The sequence below is a fragment of the Schistocerca nitens genome, chromosome 11, assembly GCF_023898315.1.
Source record: "Schistocerca nitens isolate TAMUIC-IGC-003100 chromosome 11, iqSchNite1.1, whole genome shotgun sequence".
Taxonomy (NCBI): domain Eukaryota; kingdom Metazoa; phylum Arthropoda; class Insecta; order Orthoptera; family Acrididae; genus Schistocerca; species Schistocerca nitens.
In genome coordinates this window covers 49,611,316-49,621,741 of record NC_064624.1, presented here as the reverse complement: position 1 = coordinate 49,621,741, position 10,426 = coordinate 49,611,316, and positions in this window count along the sequence as shown.

Genomic DNA, 10,426 nt, shown 5'->3' with positions numbered 1-10,426 from the left:
GAGAAAAAGACAAGCAAATATCACAAGACTCCAGACGAACGGGAAGAGAACAACTTCGCAAATGTCTAGATTTAAAATAAAGGTAAAGAGGAAAAAGAGTTGTGAAGAGTATGTACAAGTAATGTAAATGCACAACCACTCATGTCACTGGAGTGTAATCATCAGAACCCTATTTACGTTCATACTAATCCCCATAAACTTTAGAAAAACAGTGAAAAGGTTGAAATAACTACATCCAGAGAGCCCAACATGGAAATATGCAGTAACAAACAAATTAATTATTCCAGTGGAACAACTTCCATAATGTTTAAGCACACATTAACAACACGAACTGGATAACAAGGTTTCAGAAAAAAAGAAGCAAACAGTTGAATTTTTTTACAACAGAGATGTCAATCTGTCAAGCACCTGACAGATTATTTAAAGATCAGAAGACAAAGATGCACAGAGTTTTGCAAAAAGTACTACATGGTATTTTCAACTCAGGGAGCTTATAAGCAATTTTAGGCAGATACAGAAATTGGACAAATAAAAAATACTTTCATTTATTACACATTTTGTTAGTTTTGAATACACCTCAATGTATGTATGAAGGTATCATGCCAATTCTTATTATTTGGTGAATGCACTGAAAAGAGCATTTTTTTATGAGGTAAGGAGTTACTAGAACATGTAGTTTACCGATAATTCATGTGTACTATGAACTCATGTATAAAGTGTAAAAACTGTAACTCCTAAACTTCACTCCACATTAAAGAATGAAGTTGACTGACAAACAAGTAAAATGGAAAAAAATGGATTGATGTTGACAGGCAACAAAAATATGCAGAAGTTAATGGTAGCATCACTGACGTAGTGTCAGAAATTTATAAGGAAATTTTATATTTAATATTTCACTGCTTCATAGAAAACTCACAAGCTGCTGAACTGGGGATATTTGCAAAATGGAGTTCTCAAATCTGGAGATCTACAGACTGACTTTGTAGACAGTGTGTCTATGATTAATGAAGACCAAAGTCAAAGTGCTCATTCATAACATGAATAAGTACAGGCTTTGCAGGTTGCGCCTGGATGCTGCAGGAACATTTTATCATGCCGTTATCACTAATGAGATCTAACACATGAAACAGTTTCTGTTGGTGTGTTCTCATATAAATAATACCTGATGTAAATAAGATGATCTCACATCCAAAAAAAATTTGACAATTCGTTGAGATGGCTGTACTTCTTCTATATTTGAAAAAAAAAAAAAAAAAGGTACACATTATCCAGTTTGTGTTCAAAAGTATTTAAAGTGGAAATGGACTGTTATTCTTTGCTGCGTGACATGGTAAAGTCGTCATGGATGCTATTTGTGGTACAATGAGGAGAGGAGTGTGGAACCAGATGAAACACAGAAAATGGTATGCTGGCTGAGCTACAGATTTTTATAAATGGCACAAACTCAGATTCAAGTAAAAACCATATTTTATGGTACTGGAAGATGGTTTCTGGACAACTGAGTGAGTGTAACTCGCATTCAGGTCAAACGTTTTTGCTCATATTCAAGACTATTCTTATTTTTTACCTTAAGCTATCATAATATTGTTGTCACAACCACCCTGAAGCTTGAAAAAACCAAACATCTTCTCATAACTCAGGATGCAACCCACCAAAGATGTGCTAGGTATTCAGAGGTGGAAAATGATTCTTGCAGGGATCAAATGCTGCAGACGAAGACACAATAGCAACAGATGCGGTCATGAATGTGCATATTGATCTGATAAATCCAGGACTGTTTGTCACTGTAGAAATTTTAAATGAGAGAGGTATAAAACAATTTCTGTGGCATCTCTGAAAATGCAGAACCTATGGTAATGTTTTTGAAACCCATTCCAGAGGCTACAATTTTTTCACAAAATACAAAAGTGACAGCACTTTTTTTAGAACTGAACAAATTTGAACATTATTAAATTAACCAATGATCATTTAAAAAGCATCAGATATTACTTATGTCTTTAGAATTGGGACATACGACTGTGTTGCAAGATGAATTTTTTTTATCTTTTTTTTTCTAAGAAGAAAATGTAATATAATGAAAAACCGAAAGACTCATGTACTTAAATCGTATGATTTATGTATAGTTTTAGTTTTTTGAGTATCAAAAATTGCATTATGACTAATGCTATTTGTGTGAGCTATGTATAGAATCTATTGTGTCCCATATGCAATTAGTTTTTGACTTTTATCTTCAAGATTTCAAGTTTTAGATTCAATTATTGCATGCCTAATTTAACATATTCCTTATGTATTTGGATTTTAAAGGAAGGGTGGAATTCAAATAATTTCTAATTTAAACATAATTTTAAGAAATTCTTTCAGAAGCTATCTAATTCCACACGGCCAATTGTGTGAACCCATTATCAATCATTTAGAAAAGGAACTGTTACTATAACAATGAATGAAACTCACTTTTCAAACATGTGATTGCCCAAGAGAAAACTTGGAATCGCTCTTTCCTCAGCTGAATTGTACTTTCAATTCAACTAACATTGAATGAGTAACTATACTGTTGTATTCCATTAAGAAATAATTGTATCTCTATCCACTGCAACTACCAGGCCTACTGATCATACAACAAAATCAAATTATTTCCAACATCAAATGGTGGATATTTAGTAGTTCAGTCATTTCTACAATGAAGTAAACAAATTTAGTTGATAACCTACAAAATATTTCAATGCACTCTATGGATTGTTCATTAAAATTATTTTAACCGATACTTCACAACAAGAGTAATTAGCTTTTATGTTGAAACTTCCTGGCAGATTAAAACTGTGTGCCCGACCGAGACTCGAACTCGGGACCTTTGCCTTTCGCGGGCAAGTGCATCTGTAAAGTTTGGAAGGTAGGAGACGAGGTACTGGCAGAAGTAAGGCTGTGAGTACCGGACGTGAGTCGTGCTTCGGTAGCTCAGTTGTTAGAGCACTTGCCCGCGAAAGGCAAAGGTCCCGAGTTCGAGTCTCGGTCGGGCACACAGTTTTAATCTGCCAGGAAGTTTCATATCAGCGCACACTCCGCTGCAGAGTGAAAATCTCATTCTGGAGCTTTTATGTTGGTTAACTGTCACAACACAGCTGACCCAAACACTACTCCTCAAATATTATGAGAATCAATAGTGGACAGATTACATTAACCTCTCAACAGAGCCACATCATTTTACAACAAGAAATTAAGAATGTTCTGACATTTACTCAGCCATAACCTTACTTGTAGATCAGAATTGTTTTGAGAAAATATTAAATTCTTTATAAACTTGACAACTAAAGATAATATGATTCATCATTGAAGACTTAGCACACATCCATTGAGTTAACTGTGTTGCCTAAGATATGTACAATACCAATCCGTGTTTGCAACATCTGTACTCAGACACTGGGCTTAACAGACCACGTTTTGTTTTGAACATTATACATACTGGTTAGACAGTGATGAAAGGAAACACAGTTTACCAATAAAATGAAAAAAGGTAAGGCATATGTACCCATTTCCAGCAATTATTTGGTTGGTATATGGTTCATGGCATATTTACCTAATTGTAATATATAACAGATACAAATAAGAGACTTAAATAATCAACAAATTTTTCTCCTTCACTATTTACAGCAGTCCCCCAATACTGGGATGACTTTCATTCTGTAACTGTACAAGTCACATAGAAGTGGAGAAAACTTATTGGCATCACATTAAAGCCTTAATCTTCCTTTACTCGGGGAAACTAAAAGTGTTGTCATGTTAAATGAATTACACTTACAAGAACTGACTCTTAGCTTAGCAACAATAAACTGGGTCATAGTGATAATGATACCTCGGGAGGAAAACTGAATACAGAATGGGGAAACAATACATATGATGTCCCACAGGACTGACCTACATAAATGTTGTGCTAAAGCCATTGGAAATGCCTTCAAAATCTGCAATGCTTGCCAATAATTAGTACACTGATAATGGCCAAACACATTCATACTAGAAACATCCACGAGAATAATGGAACATGCTTCCAACTGGTTTACAGGCAACAGCACAAAAGTTCAACCTTTATACTTACAAAAACATACATCATGCAATTCCAAACAAATTCAAATGACTTACAGATACAAGGAGATATCAATGACAGACACTGGATGAGGTTCCAAGAGTTAAGTTCTTAGGCATTCAGATCGATAATAAATTAAGGAGGCACCAGCATGAGAATGAGATAACCAAAAAACTCATCTCTCTCTGCCCTGCAATTAATGAATGTTCCTCCAGAGTGTCTACATGCAGAAATGTTTCCCAGCACGCTTTCTCTCAGTCCTAGCCTATAGGATAATCGTATAGGACATGGCAGCAATGAACAAATTAGTATTTATCCTATACAAGCTTGAAGTAGGAATGTGATGTGAACACTTTGCATCTACATGTCACTATGGAACTCCCTACTGCCTTTCACATTAAATAACATTAATATTTTAGTTATTTCTATTTGGCTTTCCCAGAAGATAATTCCAAAAATAAGTGAAAACTCCAAAAGATGCCATTGAAATTGCCTGTAGGTGAGTAATGCTGAGGGGATCAACTTGACAATTTTACCAATTTGTGGACCCCATTTCAATTGAAACCCAAGCAGACACCAAGGAATTGGATGCAGTACGTTTCATTTAGTGTGTGACCAGTAGTGTCTACATCTTCTAGTAACAGGCCATTTCTGATTGCTTTTCCATCTTATAAAATGAGTCTTCAAGGGATGACTTGAACCGGTAGCTGCAACATTAATAAGGGTAAAGTGCTGTGCAATATGGGGCAGGAAGTTTGTTGGTAGTGATCAGGAGTTATTACTAAACGTAAGTAATGTGATGAACAGTTTGATGAGATTAGCACTGATCTGAATCTGAAGAGGAGCAAATTCTGTAACAAATTGAAGAAAGTTGACAATGTTAGAAAACACATAGATGGTCAAAAAACCAAAGAGATGGGAAATTATCAGAAATATAATTTTTCATACGGATGGTATACCACTGCATTGGAACCAGCATTGATCAGCTAAAGGGTCTGCAGACCTGACCATGAAATTTGCTTCATCTCACAGTATGGTATCTTTTTTTATTGGTGGGTGTTTGTGACAGGCTCCACCTATGTGTACCAATAACACTGGATGAACTATGATGCTACATGGGAACAGCATTGAGTTTCCTAAACTGACATGCTTGCAAATGCATGGATCAAGTCTATTGTCTGGATGCTTAAATGTGTAGAAAAGGATTGTGATATTTGTGATCAGTAAATGACGAATCTGGTCCTAAACATAGCTGTGAAAAGTACCTTAATGTTTTATGTGCGTGCGCGCACACACACACACACACACACACACACACACACACACACACACACACACACACACACACACACACAATGTGAGCAACATGAAAATCATATGGTTCCTTTGGAAATAAAGGCTTTGCAGGCATGTATAGAAATAAAAATCTGACCCCAATTCTGTACCTTTGTAATAAATGAAGTTATAGTCTTGTGAAATCTGATGATTTTAAACATCTTTGAGGAATTGCTTATACAGGTATAACTTCTTTCAGTGAAATGTGATGATCTTCATTTGTCTTGATGGGTTGCACCTATTATTGAATGTTTCACAATGTTTTTCAGAAAATTAAATTTGCTTTCAACACTGTAATCTCTGCCCTGGCTGGAGATATGGTGTGAAAGTTATTCATTTATCCATTCTTTAATTTACACATTGCATTCCATAAATGAAGAAGTGGATGGATGTGGGATGAGCTACACTGCAAATCTTATGGCAGAAGCTCCCACAGGGATTTATCTCTGTGAAGTGTAGTGACAACCAGCTGTTTGTGACTAGTGCTAATCTACTCGCACGGCTAATTAAGGGAACTAGTAATAGATTATTTTGTATGTATGTATATGTACATTTACTACTATGAAAAATATTATTGTTGCTCCTACTACATTGGTCAGCTACTTATTTTACCTAGAATTTACACATACATCTATACTCCGCTCTCCACTTAATGGCACATCACAAAGGGCACGCCATAACCCTGCTGGTGATTTCCGTTCCCATTCCACTCACAAATATGAGTGAAAAAGACTGTATATGTGGCTCTCAATCAGCTCTGACTTCTCAAATTTCACCTTCAAAGTCCTTATGTGCTATGTATGTTGGGAACAACAAAATCGTTCACCAGTTAGCTTCAAATGGCAATTCTCTAAATTTTCTCAATAGTGTTTCTAGAAAGAACATCACCTTCCCTCTGGGAATTCTCATTTGAGTTCCTGAAGGATCTCCGTTACACTTGTGTGTTGTTTGAACCTACCAGTAACAGATGTAGCAGCCTGCCACTGAACTGCTTCTCCAACAAAGTATTAATTTGCTATCTTGCTAGCTTGCTCTAGCTTCTCATGCAATTACCTAATAAAATCCCCTATTCCACAATTACCACAAACTTGCTGGCCATGTGCTAGTATCAAAATGGTCAGCCCTACTTTTCTGCATCATTATTAAGCTCTTGCATTTTATGCTCCTGAGACCACAAAGGTTGCATGTCCACTCTAGCTGACAGAGCTAAGATATTTACTGCACAGCTGCATGTACTACTCAGCATCACTGTTATGGTCACACATCCTATTCATAGATTTCTCAGGTCTCTACCACTGTTTAATCTAAGTTACGTATTTTCAAAGTAACAAGTGGGGTACAACATCAGTGATTTCAGTGCCAACCACATGACATGGTATTCCAGACCACACAATCAGCAACACACTGTTCTTCACACTTGCTATGGGAGCAGCACTCCATGCAGTGGACACTATCCCTGAACCTCTGGCCCTGGTGCCATGGAGACATCTTGTTTGACCTGTGATCTCTTGGGCTGAATATGAAGGTCAGTATGGCCTTTTATATTTTCATGGTAAGTGGTCACCAACTACAATCCAGCCACTTTGACAACTACAGCTATGTCCTAGGACACCCTACAGATCACTGTTTTAGCCAAACTCCTCATATGCACATCCCTGACTACTATGTGCAGCATTCTCATTTCTGTAAAACCCTTCTTGTGGAACAACACTACTACTGTTTCACTTACTGCCCTGTCTACTTGTGATGCCAATGCATCCCTTTCATTTGTTTAAGGGGATACGGAATCGGATTTTGGGTTAAAAAATCGAATTTTTTTTTATTGGCGTATTATATTCTGCCATGTTTCCTCTTTAAAATGACGTATCATACATAGCACTACTACAATTATAACTATTTTATTTTTATATATTTGTGAGATCGGGTATTGCGCTTTAGTTATACACGTCTCTCGTGGCTGACCATGAACTTTTTGGCAGTACCTTTAAAGTGACATGAATTCAAATATCCCGGTTTCCAGCGACTATTTATACACTAGTTGCCCGAAAATGTTTCTCTCTGGTTTCCTCAAGTTACTCTTTGACTTTGTGGCGGGACTGTTTTGTAAACAGTGTGATATAAGAAAGTAGTTGTTGTTGAGTTATTTCGTATTTAGTGCTTCATTTTTCGCAGTGAAAATGCCTAGAGCTAAAGCAAAAGTATTTAAAAAGCGTGTGAACTGGCAAAAGAAAAGAAATACTGATTCATTAGCAAAGCAAAGCAGTTCATCATCATCACTGTTGGAAAATGTGAATCCACTTATTACTGATTTGCCGAACGAACTTACACCAAATGAAAACAGTGCTTCTCATAAAAAACTAAGAGATTTGGAAGAGAAATATAATTTACTTGATAGAGGGAATGAAGTTTTTGAACTCATTGATACGAATATATTGTGTGAAGCTCTTGAAAACAGTTTGTGCTGCAAAAAATGTCATGGAAACGTTTCTCTGAAAGTAGAATCCCATGTTGGCCTGGCTGCCCAGTTTAATTTAATATGCAGTGTTTGTAAATACAGCTGTAAGTTTCCAAGTTCGGTTTCAGTAACTGTAAATAATGGATACAAGAAAACTGAACTTTATAGTGTAAATATTAGGTTAGTTTATGGATTGCGAGCAATTGGTAAGGGCAAAGCAGCTGGTGATATGCTATGTGGTGTTCTAAATCTTCCAAGTGCACCTTCAAAGTTTGAAGCTTACAATTATGTACTAGGATCTGCAGTTGAAGATGTAGCACAGAAGTCAATGCAGGTTGCTGTGGAAGAAGCAGTGGAAGAAAATGACGGCAGTCGTGACCTCACAGTGGCGTTTGATGGCACGTGGCAGAAAAGGGGCCACACCTCCAACAATGGTGTTGTAACAGCAACTAGTGTTGATACTGGCAAGGTTATTGATGTTGCAATAATGTCTAAATACTGTAGGTGCACAGGCAGGCTGAAAAATGAACACAGTGATGACTGTATTGCTAATTATTATGGTAGTAGTGGTGGCATGGAGGTTGCTGGGGTGAAGAAAATTTTTCATCGCTCTTCACAGTGGTATAATGTTCGCTATGTCAAATATCTGGGAGATGGTGACTCTAAAGCATTCAAAGAAGTTTTGGAAAGCAAACCATATTGGAACAGTGTAAATATAAGCAAACTTGAATGTATAGGACATGTGCAGAAGAGAATGGGTGCCGGGCTGAGAAGGTTAAAATCAGTTATGAAAGGGAAAAAACTAGATGATGGGAAAACCTTGGATGGCAGAGGAAGATTGACTGATTCCATAATAGACCACATTCAGAACTGCTATGGCCTTGCAATCAGGCAAAATACAGGCAATCTTGAAGAAATGAGGAGAGCTATATGGGCTTTATATTTCCACACCGCATCCACGGATGAGCATCCACAACATGGTTTGTGCCCCAAAGGTGAAAACAGCTGGTGTAAATACAATAGGGGACTAACAACAGGAGAGAAATACATTCACCACCACAGTCTACCATCAGCCATCATGGCAGAAATAAAGCCCATTTTCAGAGATCTGGCTGACAGAAGTCTTCTGATGAAATGTCTTCACGGAAAAACGCAGAACCCCAACGAGTGCTTGAATAGTGTGATATGGCATCGTCTCCCAAAAACAGTGTTTGTCGGAATTAATACACGACATTTTGGTGTGTATGATGCTGTGGCAACCTTCAATCTTGGAAATATAACTAAATGCCAGGTCCTTCAAAAGTTGGGTATGTGTGTTGGTTCCCGTACGGTACGTGCTATGTTCTTTTTAGATCAGCACAGACTAAGGCATGATGATAATATAATCAAGACATTAGTGAAAAAAGCAAGACAGGTGCAGAGGGGTGCCAAAAGAAGACTTGAAGATGATTATGAAGACTGTGAAGGGGGTATTAGCTACGGATCAGGAATGTTTTAATCTTCTTTCTCCGTTTCCCGTAAGTTTACTTTTTACTTCATCTAGGAACATTATCTCAGGTACTGGTCAACCTAGAAGTCTGAAATTTTTATGACGTAGTGACATAGGTCCCTATTACACACTGAAACAACGATTTTTTAATTACTTGATTTACAAAAGACTTAGGGGTGATAGTCTAGTAAAAAGCGATGGAAAAAATTTACTTAAAAATAAATGTACAATATCTCTGTAAGAAAATACTTTGACAATAAACTGTTGTTTCAGTATTGTTGTAACATATGAATGCACATACAGTAAAATTTTTACCTCTCTGTCTCCAGTAGTTTGTGAGAAAATGTTCCCTATAGTAGGCATATATTAACATTGCGGGGATAGGTGATTCCGTATCCCCTTAAAATGGCATAACATGAGTCCCTGTGACATTTAAGTCTTGGCCTGTTAGCTGTGAATCAGCTACACTCCTTTATATACTCTCTGAGCTGTCCCTAGCATGACAGATTGGATCCTAGACCTGTATGCTTGTATAATCACCACACATTCCAGTGTCTGAAGAAGCTAACATTCCAATGTGTTGAATGTTCCCCAATATTTGTCTAATTTCACTCTTGTGACATGTTTATCAATGTGAGCTTCTCCTTTCCCTTAGCAAGGTCATAAAGCATATTTAAAAAACTAATCTTTCTCCTTCAGACCTGCCAGGACTCGAATGGTGAGGCTATGTACAATCATTCACTAAAAGCTATAAGAGTTCTTCTATTAATGAAAATTTTATAAGTAATACAACAGGTACCACAGAAGCTGCCACAATATGTACAGGTTGTGGCCAACATATCGGGGCTGATCTAGAACCCAAAAAATTTCATCTCTGTTTTTCAAATCCCTAAAAAATTTTAGGGCAAACTCAAGAATAACTACGATTCACACAAAAGATAAGAACAGCCAGTCTTCTTTTGAATTCTATTTATCAGAAGTTGTTGAAAGTAGGAATATTTCTCAAATCACCTACACTGTTAGAACTTACACTTCATCTAAATGTGAATGTTGCGACCATCACAGACAACCA